General features: G+C 46.6%; 1 pseudogene; it reads left to right on the forward strand.

The window, feature by feature from the left end:
* The window catches only part of LOC147117765 (collagen alpha-6(VI) chain-like), a 281465-nt pseudogene that overhangs the window by 172629 nt on the left and 93642 nt on the right, over window positions 1-15194 (forward strand).

Consider the following 15194-nt stretch of genomic DNA (forward strand, 5'->3'; position numbering starts at 1 on the left):
GTAAAGGGCAGCTATTCACAGTGGCAGAAGGTGGGTAATGGTGTTCCACAAGGATCAGTGCTGGAACCACTGCTGTTCACAATTTACATTAACGATTTAGATTTTGGAATCAAAAACACAATTTCTAAATTTGCGGATGATACCAAATTGGGGGGGATAATCAATACTGAGGAGGACTGCAACACATTGCAGGAGGACATTAATAAACTTGCAGAATGGGCAAATAATTGGCAAATGACATTCAACACAGACAAATGTGAGGTATTACATTTTGGTAGGAAGAATAGGGAGGTCACTTATCATTTGGACAGTGCGAGTCTAGGTGGGGTAGAGGAACAAAGGGATCTCGGAGCACTAATACACAAATCACTAAAAGTTGCACCTCAGGTTAGCAAGGCCATTAAAAATGCAAACCAAGCACTAGGGTTTGTTTCTAGAGGGATAGAATTGAAAAGTAGGGAAGTTATGCTAAACCTGTATCGAACCTTGGTTAGACCACACTTAAGAGTACTGCGTGCAGTTCTGGTCACCATATTATACAAAGGATATAGAGACAAGTGTGGCAGGGGTGTCAATGGGGACACAGGTTGCAGAATTGTGCTGCAGCATTGTAGCCCTCTGACCCACATTCCCTTTGAGTATGGTTCCCCACTGGGATTGACAAATTTACTCTTTGATTCCTCTGATGTAAAAGCAGTCCTATTGAAAGAAATAAAGCAAGCAGAATATTAACAGATTAACCATTTTAGTAAACAATGGGATAATGCCTTGTCACATTCTCAGCCCCCCCTGTGTTTTTCACGTATAGACATGACAATAACCAGAAAATACATTTTAATCTTCCATTAAACCTGGATGAATTCACATAAGTTATTTCTTACCTCATGGAATAACAATGAGAAGGTCAACATACATTAGGATGGAAAATATAATTGCTGCTGTTCTTGTATGAAGTCTTAAAACGCACATAACCAATTCATCTCTGTGTTATTTTAACTCGGGCATTAAAATAGCACAAAAATGAACTTGAAATAAGCACATTAAGTGCTTTAATGGGAATAATCCCAATCATAATGTTTACCCCATTGACTGCAATCCAAGTACCACACACCGGCTGACAAACTTCTTAACCTAGCTCCTAAGGGTTAAAGCAGTAAAATCCAATACAGACAGAAGAAATTAGTTTTATGGTTGGAGGCTAGACCCTGGCCCTGAAAATATTGGCTCAGTTAATCTGCAGTCCTTCCAGCGCACTTCCGCTATAACTTGGATGGGAGCGTAACGGAAGGCCTGCAAGTTTGGCCAAGACCTGAGCATGCTAAGTCCCAGCATCTCCTGAGTTTCCATGGGGATCTGTTTGGGGTGGAACCTCTGTTGCTAGCCCCTTTGAAATGTTCAGCATGAGTGGCTAGCCTCTGCTGCTCTTTCTGCTACCCTGCCCCCACTATGGCAGTGTGCCCATAGAACTGCAGGCACCCGCCAGAAATATTTAAAATGCCAAACTTTCCCCTGACCACAGATACTACGAGGGGTCAGCAGCAGAAGTTGCTGCAGGTGGATCCTTGCACTTATGTTAGGATTGAGGGCCACACATTTTAGAAGCCAGGACCTGGGAAGGGGTTGGGCAGTGGGGAGAAACACTGCTCAGCAGAGGTCTTAATATACTGGACTAGTTCTGTTGGCTGGTTTCAATTGAAAATGGTCATTGCTCTGAGATAGTCTTCCAATGATTTTCCAAAGCATTATGTTAAGGATACAATACACTTCTTTTTATTTTTTGGTAGCATCTACATTTTGAAATATACCAAGTCAAAGTAACAAAATGCTGAATAATTTGTGCAACTGTGCTGCTAATCATATTATTTATCACACAGGGGATGAATGGCAGAAATGAATTTGGTTCTAAAGGATCAAAAGGCAGAAAGGTAACAAACCATATTATTGCTATATACAGGGTAAATTCTGTTATGTATTGTGTGTTCTATTGTGTGTTCTCCTCCCACCTGTGGTGGCGCTGTCACAGGAGATAAATGGTTGGGTGTTCTCTGTTACGTTTTAGCTCTCTTTGTTTGGAACTTTCCAGAACTTCCTTTCCTTCCAATAAAGCACTTCATGTTTGAATCTCTGAGTTCTGAGTCCTAAATTGTGTCTAGGTAGAAAGGTACCGACACAACAAGTGGCAACGAGGAGCGGATGAATCTGCATACGTTACGGGTGCAGTGAGTAAACAGAAAATTTAATTTGAAACGTGAGATGGCTACTATATTAGGAAACATCGGTGATTTTGATGAAAATGTGGAGCAATGGAGCGCATATACGGAACGTTTTGACTATTTTGTATTGGCGAATGCGGTGGCAAATGAAAAGGTCGTGCCTACCTTTTTGAGTGTAATTGGGCCGAAGACTTTCAATTTACTTTGCAGCCTCGTGCAGCCAGATAAGCCAGGAACTAAAACATATAAGCAACTAGTGGAAATTCTTGGAGCACATTTTTCACCAAAACCTCTGGTTATTCCTGAGAGATTTAGATTTCACAAACGGAATCAAGAGGAGGGGGAATCAGTGACGATGTTTATTGCTGCTTTAAAAAGGTTGTCGGAACACTGCCAGTTCAAGGAGGTGCTGAATGACACCATTAGAGACAGATTTGTGTGTGGTCTGCAAAATGCAGCCACACAGAAGCGCCTTCTTACTGAGGACAACCTTACTCTTGAAAAGGCCATTGAAGTTAGTGTCTCCATGGAGATGGCAGAAAAGGAGGCTCACCAGTTGAGTACAACAGGGAGAGTTCACAAGGTGTCGTCTGAGCCTAAAGGTGCGTGGAACGGCACATGTTACTGTTGTGGGAAAACGGGCCATCACGCTAATGACTGCTGGTGTACGGAGCTGGAATGCCGAAATTGTGGCAAAAAGGGTCACATTGAACGCGCCTGTAGAGGTAAAAAAAGAACAGACAGAGCTGGGAAGCATGGAAACAAAATGTCTGTATTTGGGCAAGAGAGGAAAAAGAGTGTTCATTCAGTGCAGTATGATGGAACAAGCAAAACAGAGGGGAGCGACACCTCTGAGGGGGAAGAGGTGCACATACTGACGGTTGCAGGTAGTTCAAATGGCTACTGGGTGTCACCACTGGTGGAGGGACAATCAGTGCGGATGGAGGTGGACACAGGCGCGGCTGTGTCCCTTGTTTCAGACACTGTCTACAACAAAATGCTAAAGCATCTTACCCTTCAGCCAACAAATATTGTGCTAAAGACGTATACCAGCAAACCTGTGGCCATGAGAGGCGTCATTGAGGTGACAGTTAAATTGAACGGACAGACTGCAAAACTGCCACTATATGTGGTAAAGGGAAATTACCCATCGCTACTGGGACGTGCGTGGCTAGAGAAAATCACGCTGGACTGGCCTGCAGTCCTCATGATGTCAAAAGGGGAGTCAGGTCTGACTGCAGTGTTAAACAAACATGCAGAACTCTTCAATGGGGAACTTGGGAGCATGAAAAAGATCAGCGTGAGACTGGACATTAAACCTGACAGCAAGCCGAAGTTTCACAAAGCCCGACCTGTACCCTATGCAATTAGGCCAAAAGTTGAGGCTAACTTGGAGGCCTTAGTCGAGAATGGAGTCCTGGAGCCTGTGAGCGTGAGCAAATTGGCCACACCCATTGTTCCTGTCCTGAAAAAGGATGGATCTGTTCGAATCTGCGGGGATTTTAAAGTGACTGTTAACCCGGTGCTGTCTGTGGAACAGTACCCTCTTCCCCTCATTGATGATCTTTTTACGGGCCTGGCCGGAGGGCAAAAGTTCAGCAAAATAGACTTATGCCAGGCTTATCTACAAATGCATGTCGATGACAAATCAAAGGAGCTGCTGACAATTGTGACACACAAGGGGCTATACAGGTACTGCCGCCTTCCATTTGGAATTACGTCGGCCCCTGCTCTATTCCAAAGGGCAATAGATCAGATTTTGAGTGGACTGCCAGGAGTCCAGTGCTACCTGGACGACATCCTTGTCACTGGGACAAATGAGGAGCATCATCTTCTGAACTTGGATGCGACACTACAACGACTGAAAGAGTACGGACTCAGAGTTCGTAAAGACAAATGTGAATTCTTTCAGTCTTCAGTTGAGTACCTGGGGCATGTGATTGACGCTACTGGCCTGCATAAGGCGCCGCCAAAGGTCAAGGCGATCGTGGAGGCCCCAGCACCCCAGAATGTGAGCCAGTTACGTTCATTTCTGGGGCTACTTAACCACTATGGGAAGTTTATTCCAGACTTAGCAACATTGCTGAAGCCGTTGCATCAGTTGCTATGTCAAGGCAAAACATGGAAATGGACTGAACTGTGCAACGAAGCTTTTGCCCAAGCAAAGAAAGCATTACTGAATTCGGAGGTCCTGACACACTTCGACCCAAAGCTACCCGTGCAGCTAGCATGTGATGCATCACCATATGGTGTGGGAGCAGTCATATCCCACATCATGCCTTCGGGTGAAGAGAAACCTATCGCCTTCGCATCACGCACCTTGAACAAGGCCGAGAGTAACTATGCGCAGATCGAGCGCGAGGCCTTGGGAATCGTTTTTGGAATTCGAAAATTTCATCAGTACCTGTTTGGGAGAAGGTTCACACTCCTGACGGACCACCGTCCATTGACTTCAATCTTCGGGCCCCACACCGGAATTCCGTCTCTCGCTGCAAGCAGGATGCAAAGGTGGGCTTTACTGTTGTCAGGACACACATACGACATCAAATATCGCAAATCAGACTTGCACGGTAACGCAGACGGTCTCTCGAGGCTACCCTTGCCTGTTACTCCCCCAGAGCCTCGTCAGATAGACATCTTCTACTTTAGACAAGTGGAGGGAGCACCTGTCACTGCAGTTCAGGTTTGAAGGTACACCCGCAATGATCCAGTCCTGTCTGAGGTAATGGACGATGTCATTCGAGGGAGAGCGATAGGAGATTCTCCTAGTTTGAAACCTTACGTTTCAAAAAGAAATGAGCTCTCCGTCCAGCCAGGTTGTCTTCTTTGGGGACGCCGTGTCATCATTCCGCCACCTCTGAGGGAACCTATACTGCAACAACTTCATACAGGCCACAGTGGGATGGTTCGGATGAAGGAAATGGCAAGAAGCTACTTCTGGTGGCCAGGTCTCGATGGGAATATTGAGGAGAAAGCCAAAACATGTTCCCCATGTCAAAGGGTCCGGAATGTTCCACAGCTGGCAACCCTACACCCCTGGGATTGGCCTGCAGAAGTGTCGCAGTGGGTACATGTGGACTTCGCCGGTCCTTTCGAAGGGAAGATGTTTATGATGGTTGTGGACGCTCGTATCAAGTGGCCGGAGGTCGCTGTGATGAGGTCTACCACGGCAGAGAAAACAATTGAGAAACTTGGTGAGATGTTCAGCCGTTATGGCTCACCAGAACAACTCGTAAGTGACAACGGTCCACAATTTGTATCACAGGAGTTTGCAACCTTCCTGCATGTGAATGGTGTCCAACACATCAGGTCTGCGCCCTATCATCCCTCTACTAACGGCCAGGCAGAAAGGTTTGTGCAAACTTTGAAGCACGCCTTGAAGGCATCGCAAGGTCAGGGCTCAATCCACCAACGTCTGAACAGCTTCCTGTTGTCCTACAGGAACGAGCCGTATGCCACAACCAAAACTTCCCCCGCTTCGCTCATGATGAAGAGGCAGTTGCGGACAAGTTTTGACTTACTCAAACCTCCAAGGGCAGAACAGGTTGTCCATTGTCAACAACAAGCTCAAGTTGAAAAGAGAGAGAAAAGAGCCAAGGAGAGACGGTTTCATCCGGGAGAGCACGTCCTAGCTCGAAACTACAACACTGGACCGAAATGGGTTCCTGCTACGGTGATCGCGCAGACGGGCCCTGTGTCTTACACGGTTGAGACTGCTGAGGACGTCGTCTGGAGAAGACACACAGATCAACTGTTGCTAGGAGCAGAGACAGCCACAGAGGCTCCAACGGCTGGTTGGCCTGAACTGTTTCCGGATGATACCGCAAACCAGCATCCTTTGCCACAGTGCTCTTCTCCAACACAGGAAGTCCAAGAGACTGTTCCACCTGTGCAAACTCCTGACTTTCAACTGACACAGGCACCTTCTCCATCCAGGCCTGTGTCAATGCCTACTGCTGTGGAAGCCAGCGATGACCGCCGGTATCCTGTCAGAGAGCGGCAGCCTCCAAGACGCTTGGATCTGTAGGCTTAGTGACTTACCCACAAGACTGGGGCAGAATAAACCCCAGGGTAAAGTCAGGGTTTGAGGCAGTCTACCTCTACCCTAGGTTCGTTGCGTGCATTGAAAGTAACTTACCTGTTGAGGAATAATGTGGACCTTCCATTTAAGAGGGGAGGAAATGTTATGTATTGTGTGTTCTATTGTGTGTTCTCCCCCCACCTGTGGTGGCTCTGTCACAGGAGATAAATGGTTGGGCGTTCTCTGTTAAGTTTTAGCTCTCTTTGTTCGGAACTTTCCAGAACTTCCTTTCCTTCCAATAAAGCACTTCATGTTTGAATCTCTGAGTTCTGAGTCCTAAATTGTGTCTAGGTAGAAAGGTACCGACACAACAAATTCAGTGATTGGCACTGCAGTGTTGTGACTTTTTCTCTGACCCACACTCCCTCCTATCTTATGGAGCCATCTGAACAGACAGACAGGTTCTCAGTTTAATCGCTGCAAAATTGGAATCGTTAGCACCAGTCGTTAAGGCCAGTTTGGAAGAAAAAATGGTGGTCTCCTCGTTTCCTCTCGCTTCTGGCGCGGAACGCGGCGGCCGCCATTTTGGGGAGGTGGGCAGCACTGTTGCTGTCTGCGCTCGCTGCACATATTTAAATGACCCAGATCGTAACGTCAATTGGCGTGCAACACCTGAATTGATGCACGATCTGTGATTTTGGACGTCGCCGCTCTTAATAACGCCCTTTCCAAACCACGCATGGGAGAACATGCGTGCAACTGTACAACAGGGCTGCTGCCAGTGCATCTTAAAGGGATACACGCCAATTTCAGGTATGTTTATATTATTGTTTATGGACTAGTTTCTTTACATGTTATTGGTGTATTGGCTTGGTGCAATACATAAAAAGTTGTTAAAGTGTGCAGGGAGTGCTGCTGGACACTTGCAAGGCTTGGGCTCTTAAAGGTAGGCCTCTGAGAACATCAATTACTTCCAGTTCTGGGGGCTCTAGTTGCTGTCCCCCTTGGGCTGCAGCATCACATGGAGATGGAGCAGAGGCAGCAAAGGGGACAAGCTGCTCGCAGAGGGAGGAGGAGGAGGAAGAAGCAGAAGGAAGGATGCAACCCAGACAGCCCCTTTCTGGCCAGGATATCCAGTATGGAATCATCCGCCTGCGGTACCAGTGACCTCAACCCCAATTTCCCTTTCAACATTTGTCCCACTCCTTACCTTCCCTCTGTTACTGACCATCACAGCATCCTTATGGCCACAATGTTGAAATAAAAGCCACCACAAAGCAAACTTTCCAATCCAACTTTATACATCTATCTATCCAATATGACATCAAGAAATCAACTAATAACCCTTGTGCATTCACTTAGTGAGTGTCTTGTGTGTGCCTTTGGTTATCCTACTGATGTCATGCAGTGCTACCCCAGTGGCTGCAGGATGACTGGTGGAAGGCTGCTGACTTTCAGTGGGGGACACTGCAAATGACCTTGCTGGTTGACCTTGAGGAGCTGGTGGCTGGGACGGTGTTGTTTCTTCTTCTTTTTGCTGCATTTCTTGGGTGTCTGAAATGAGGAAGGCACAAGGGTGGAGTTGTGGTGAAGGGAGGGCAGGAAAGCAAGAGGTGGATCTGAGAAGGAGGATAACATATGAGGAGACCAGCAACTTGTGTCCTCTCAGCCCCACTGCTGGCCAAGGGCTCAGCCATGCCCCTGCTAAGAATGGCCAGCATCATTGCCTCCAAGGGGTTGAGGTGAAGCTAGGAATGTGAGATGTGCCTCGTGTTTGGTACAGATTGTAGATAGGTGAGTGATTGGGGGGTGGGGGGTGGCGTCATGCAATGAGCAGTGTGCGAGGCTAGTGGTGCAGTTGGTAGGAGACGGCTTTTAAAGATTCATTCACTGATCTTGACCAGTGGTCTGAGGTAATGAAGCTTCTTTGGGCACTGGAGCCAGGTCATGGAGGTGACACTTGGTGATGGCCTCAGTGATCTGGTCCCACATCATTCTTTCTGGAGGGCCTCCTGGCCCCTATGGGTAGAGGACCTCTCTTGCAGCGTTGACCCCCTGCACAAAGCTGGAGTGTTGCGTGTGAGCCCCTTCCCTGGCATGTTGAGCCATTTGTGTTAGTGCTGAAGCACTTTTACCATTTTTTTAGGTGCAGAAGGCAATTCAGCTTTAAGAGCTGAAGACTCCCATTTGGGAATTAGTTTTAATGTTTTTTTTTCAGAAGGCAGTTGAGCTCTAAGGGCTAAAAACTGCCTATTTTTAAATAATTTTAATTTTTTTCATTTTAGAAGGCAGTTCCCCTTTAAGGGACCGACACTGCTTTCTAAAATGAAAGGTTAGCTTTAAGAGAATGCTATTCTTGCTGCAGGGACACTATGGCCATGCTACATTGGGCCTCCTGCTGTGAGTAAAACCAGCATTACATGGTAAGTTTAGCGCTATGCTAATGTTAAACAGCAGGCAGTACCAAAATACCAGTGCTGCCTGCGTGATTAATTCAGGCGGCAATTAACTGCGGCCTACAGTGGCTCCAGCAGCTTTCCAGCGCATTCAAATTTTTTAGCCCATGGACTTTCAAAAAGCTTTCGATAAAGTGCCACATGACAGACTTGTTAACAAAACTGAATGCCATGCAATTAAAAGGCAGTGGTAGTGTGGATACATAATTGGATATAGGAGGCATAATTTCAAAGTTTTCAGATGAAACAAACCTTGGAAATGTAGTAAACATTGAGGAGGATATTAGCAGACTTCAGGAGGACATAGACAGACTCATAGACATGGTAGATGAAATTTAATACAGAGAAATGTGAAGTGATGCATTTTGGAAGGAAGAATGCGAGAGGCAATATAAATTAAATAGTACAATTATAAAGATGGTGCAAGAACAAAGAGACCTGGGAGTCCACATACAAAAGTTTTTGAAGGTAGCAGAACAAGTTGAGAAGGCTGTTAAAAAGGCATATGGGATCCTGGACTTTATAAATAAAGGCACAAGAGTAGAAAAAGCACGGCAGTTATGCTAAATGTAGTGTATGTACTTTGCAGAAGGAACTATATTCTGCAGCCCCTGTAAACTGCAGTACCAGTAGTGACCACCGCTGTATATAAGCCTGTGTAGTAACTTTGCATAGTAGTTCCAGTTTTGTCTCCACTCAGTAAACACCTGTTGTAACCAACTCCTGCAGTCCGTGTCTCAATTACACACGGACATAATACTGGCGACGAGCAGATCCGAACTTACCTGCAGTTCTGCACCACCTCATGGGGATCCATCCCTGAAGCGAAGTTGTTAGAGGTCGAGGCCAGAAGGAAGAAAGAAAAAAAAAACAAACAGAAGAAACGGGCGTCGACCGTGGGCAACCGCCTCTGATTCATCGGAGTTGAAGATTTGCAGGAGAGGCTGTCGAGAGCGGGGCTTGGTTATCCTGTCTATGGTGTTCCAGCTAATCGGGCTGGTGGCAGGTAGTACACTGATCCTTCCTGGGCTGCGGCGGGCTAGAGCTCGATCGGGTGGCTTTTCAACGGGGCCGAGCAGCGTTGTCGGGAAGAGGAGAGAGAGAGAGAGGGTGGAGCACACAGGGCGCGGCCGGTGCTACGAAGCCGGGCAGCGTACAGACCCGAGAAGAGGGAGGAAAGTGTCCTGTAGGGTTTGGTCTGACGACGGGAAAATAAAAGAAATTAGAAGCACAGGAAGCCGCAAGGAGCTGCAGTTTGCCACGGGGACTGCGGAGAGCGGCGTTAGCAGCAGCACGGGGGGGAAGTGCGCGAAGACCATAGGGCGTCGCCATCAAGGCATAAAAACACCAGCAACAGCGCTAGCAGCAGCGGAGAAGACAGAAAGCGCGGGAGGCGCCATCTTAATCCAGCGGGGAAGAAGGCAAAGCGCGGGAGGCGCCATTTTGTTCAATCGGGGAAGAAGGCAAAGCGTGGGAGGCGCCATCTTAGATTTCCAAGATGCCGAAGACTGGCAATATCACTGCCTTCGATAATGCAATAGAAGACTGGACCACGTATGTGGAAAGAGTCGAAGTACATTGCAAGGTAAACGAAGTAGCCGATGAGAAAAAGGCATCGGTACTACTAAACTTAATGGGCGCAAGAACGTACGGCCTATTGCGGAACCTGATCACTCCAGCCAAACCGATGGCGAAGAGTTTTAACGAAATTGTTGATATCCTACAGGAACACCTAAATCCTACACCGCTGCTGATAGCAGAAAGATTTAAATTCCACAAGAGAAATCAGCATAAAGATGAGAGCAATGCTGATTACCTTACGGAACTACGCAAGCTATCAAAGCACTGCCAGTTCGGAGCAGGACTGGCAGATACCCTACGGGACAAATTTGTCTGTGGACTCCTGAGTGAAGGAACCCAGAAGAGGTTACTCTCAGAGAAAGAGCTGACGCTAGATAAGGCTTTCAGCGTGGCAGTATCGTACGAAGCAGCAGCAAGGGGAGCTGCGGAAATACAACAAAAGCCACAGGAATACGGCACCCACGAAATGACACGGGGATTTGCAAAATGTTATCGCTGCGGCAGAACAAACCATGACCAGAAGGACTGCTGGTCCAAGGACAAAATATGCAGGCAATGTGGAAAGATGGGACACATTGCACGAGTTTGCAGGTCTGGGAAGAAGACCAACGACAACAAAAGGGCTACGAAGGAACCGTACAGGAAAGTACAAAAGATGACGGACAGTAGTTCCGAAGACCAGATGAGCGATAGTGAATCCGGGAACAAGAGACTAAGCTGTCTCAAACTTCACAATGTAATCGCTAAAGAGGATCACCGAACCATTTGGGTCACCCTCACGATAGCAGGGTGCCAAGTCAAAATGGAATTGGATACAGGATCAGCGCTAACCGTCATGAATCGACGAGACTACGAGCAGCTATTCTCACACATACCCTTGAGAGAGACATCCATTGTCTTGAGGACGTATACGGGGCAAAAAGTATACCCCAGAGGAAAAATAAGGGTGCCTGTCGAATACAACGGCAAGAAAATACGGAAATTGTATCTCTACATTCTGCAAGATGGTGGACCACCGTTATTGGGATGTGAATGGATCAGAAAGATAAGTTTAGACTGGCACTCCATTCAGGCACTGACGGTGGCTGGTAAAAAGGATGACGACGTCACTCCTGGACGATTGTCAACAATCTTAGCTGACGCCAAAGAGGTATTTCAACAAGAACTGGGCACTCTTAAAGGCGTAACCGCCTCGATAAAAATAGAGGAGAATGCAATTCCCAAGTTTTTCAAAGCAAGACCGGTACCATATGCAATTCGCCCAGCCGTCGAAGCAGAGCTGGAGAATCTGGAGAATGCAGGCGTGTTATCTAAGGTAGACTGGAGCGAGTGGGCGACACCCATCGTTCCTGTCATGAAGAAAACGTTAAACAATAAGTCTGAGGAGCCAAGGAAGGTTCGCATCTGTGGGGACTTCAAGGTGATGGTGAACCCAGTCCTTCACACAGTACAATATCCTCTTCCAAGGATAGAAGATATCTTCGCCTCACTATCTGGAGGGAAGTGTTTTACAAAAATTGACCTAGCACAAGCATATTTGCAGATGGAGGTTGAAGAATCCTCTAGGAAGTATCTCACGATAAACACTCACAGAGGTCTTTACCAGTATAATCGACTGGTATTCGGAGTAGCATCAGCTCCGGCGATATGGCAGAGAGCGATGGAACAAGTCCTGCAAGGGATTCCGGGGACTCAGTGTTACTTGGACGACATCCTAGTGACAGGTGAAGATGACAGTGAACACCTTGCCAACCTAGAGCAGGTGCTCACTAGACTACGGGAACATGGGCTACGAGCCAATCGCCCCAAGTGCGGGTTTTTTAAGAAACAGATATCGTATTGTGGCCACGTGATTGATGAAGAGGGGTTGCATAAGTCCCCTGACAAAATTGAAGCGGTAGTTAAGGCTCCAGCGCCTGAAAATGTGTCGCTACTGAGGTCATTCCTCGGATTGGTGAATTACTACCATAAGTTTTTGCCGAATTTGTCCACAATTCTGCACCCACTGAACGCCCTACTACGAACGGGAGTAGCATGGAAATGGAGCGATGAATGTAAGCGGGCCTTTCAGAAGAGTAAGGACCTAATCACTTCAAGAGAAGTATTGGCTCACTACAACCCATCACTACTGATAAGACTGGCGTGTGATGCGTCTCCCTACGGCATTGGAGCGGTACTGTCACATAAATTCCTTGATGGTTCAGAGAGGCCGATAGCTTTTGCGTCACGCTCGTTAACTTCAGCCGAGCGTAACTACGCCCAGATTGACAGAGAGGCCCTCAGCCTGGTGTGGGGGGTGAAGAAGTTCAATCACTACCTGCACGGTCAGAAATTTACTCTACTGACTGATCATCAACCTCTCGTCTCCATTTTCAACCCTCAGAAGGGCGTACCGATAATGACGGCACAACGGCTACAGAGGTGGTCCCTTTTCCTAGGGGCACACCAATATGACATCGAGTACAAAGGAACTAAACAGCATGGGAATGCTGATGGATTGTCGCGCCTACCGTTGCCGACGGTGGAAGAAGAACTGGCAGTGGATCCAGTGGAGTTATTCCACTCGACTATAGTCGAATGTCTCCCTGTGACGAATGCAAACATAGAAAAGGAAACACGAAATGACCCGACACTCTCCTGGGTCTATGATTTAACGGTGAAGGGATGGCCAGCACATGGCGAACCACTGCTGCCAGCATTCTCGCCGAGAAGAGAACAGCTGTCAGTGTGCAGAGGAACCTTGATGTGTGGATCCAGAGTAGTAATTCCACCCAAATTGAAGGATAGAGTGCTCAATGAGCTTCATGAGGGTCATCTGGGAGGGGTAAAAATGAAGAACTTAGCCAGAGCGTTTGTGTGGTGGCCGGGAATCGATAGAGAAATAGAAGAGATGACCAAGAGCTGTACAGGATGCCAGAAGGTCCAAAACGCCCCACCACAAGCCCCTCTACATCCATGGGAGTGGCCCTCATCTCCATGGCAAAGGGTACACATTGATTTTGCTGGTCCATTTATGGACTCGATGTTTTTAATTGTGGTGGATGCACATTCAAAGTGGCCAGAGGTAATAAAAATATCCTCAACCACCATAGAAAAAACTATCACAGTCTTACGAACCATATTTGCCAGAAATGGGCTGCCTGAACAGATTTGCTCCGACAATGGACCACAGTTTGTGTCTGAAGAGTTCCGGAGGTTCTTAAAGAACAATGGTGTTAAGCATTACACATCCGCCCCATATCATCCAGCCACCAATGGATTGGCTGAGAGGTTCGTTCAAACATTCAAGAAGGCTATCAAGGCAATGTGTAATGAAGACATACCCCTACAACACAAGGTGGATAACTTCTTGTTTGCCTACCGGAATGCGACACATGCGGTTACCAACCAAACTCCAGCCATGATGTTCTTCAATCGAAGACTACGATGCCGCTTGAATTTGGTTAAGCCAAACATCAGAAGAGATGTGGAGAACAGGCAGTTTCAGAATATGAATGAAAGGCCGACTAGGAGTTTTAAGATAGGTCAACCAGTTTTGGCCCGGGACTACCGCACAGAGAAATGGCAGCCAGGAACGATCTGCACATGGCAAGGACCTCTAATGTATACCGTGGACATTGGAGAGAGCATTGTAAGATGCCATGCTGACCAGATTCTAGAGTCACTGGAAAACGTCAAATCCACACCACGATCCGATACACCTGGTGATGAAACCGAAGTACCAATTGCATCTACCTCAGAATCGGTGATATTGGAAGCAGACGAACCAAACAACGATGTTGATTCCGAATCAACTTTGCCAGAAGAACCTGATACCCCAAAGAGGCGTTATCCAGACAGAATCAGGAAGCCTCCTCAAAGACTGAACTTATAATTGCTTAACTTCAGCTAATGTATATAGCAACTGTAATTGTAAATATGTTATTTGATTATTAATCGAATGTTATGTACTGTTTAGCTAAAAGGGGAGGAATTGTAGTGTGTGTACTTTGCAGAAGGAACTATATTCTGCAGCCCCTGTACACTGCAGTACCAGTAGTGACCACCCCTGTATATAAGCCTGTGTAGTAACTTTGCATAGTAGTTCCAATTTTGTCTCCACTCAGTAAACACCTGTTGTAACCAACTCCTGCAGTCCGTGTCTCAATTACACACGGACATAATACTAAACCTTTATAAATCATTGGTTAGGCCTCAGCTGGAGTAGTGTATCCACATCTGGGCACCGTACTTAAGGAAGGATGTCAAGGCCTTGGCGAGAGTGCAAAGGAGATTCACTATAATGGCACCGGGGATGAGGGACTTCAGTTTTGTGAAGAGACTGGAGAAGCTGGGGTTGTTCTCCTTAGAGCAAAGATGGTTAAAAGGAGATTTAATAGAGGTGTTCAAAATTATGAAGGGTTTGATAGAATAGATAGGAAGAAACTGTTTCCACTGGCAGGAGGGTTGGTAACCAGAGGACACAGGTTTAAGATAATCAGCAAAAGAATCAGGGAGAATATTTTTTTACGCAGCAAGTTGTTATCATCTGAATGCACTGCCTGGAAGGATGGTGAAGCAGATTCAATAGTAACTTCAAAAGGGAATTGCATTTATACCTGAAAAGAAAAAAATTGCAGGGCTATGGGGAAAGAGCAAAATACTGGGACTAATTGGATAGCTCTTTCAAAGAGCTGGGAAAGGCACAGTGGGCCAAATAGTGTGACAGAGACAACAGTGCATGCACACTGAGACATTTTGTTTAAGTGCTGTAACATAAATCAATGAATAAAGAAAAATATTTATGATGAGAGGGTTTAGGAACTGATAAACTCTTGGACTGATACTGGACTATGGTCATTTTGGGAGGGGGAAGACCAGGTAGAAAGGACAAAGGAGAGGTTGGTGAGACTCAATTAAAAAAATAATTTGGATCATTGATTA

Source organism: Somniosus microcephalus, chromosome 5, assembly GCF_052327205.1.
Source record: "Somniosus microcephalus isolate GS21.2 chromosome 5, FLI_Smic_1.0, whole genome shotgun sequence".
Lineage (NCBI taxonomy): Eukaryota > Metazoa > Chordata > Chondrichthyes > Squaliformes > Somniosidae > Somniosus > Somniosus microcephalus.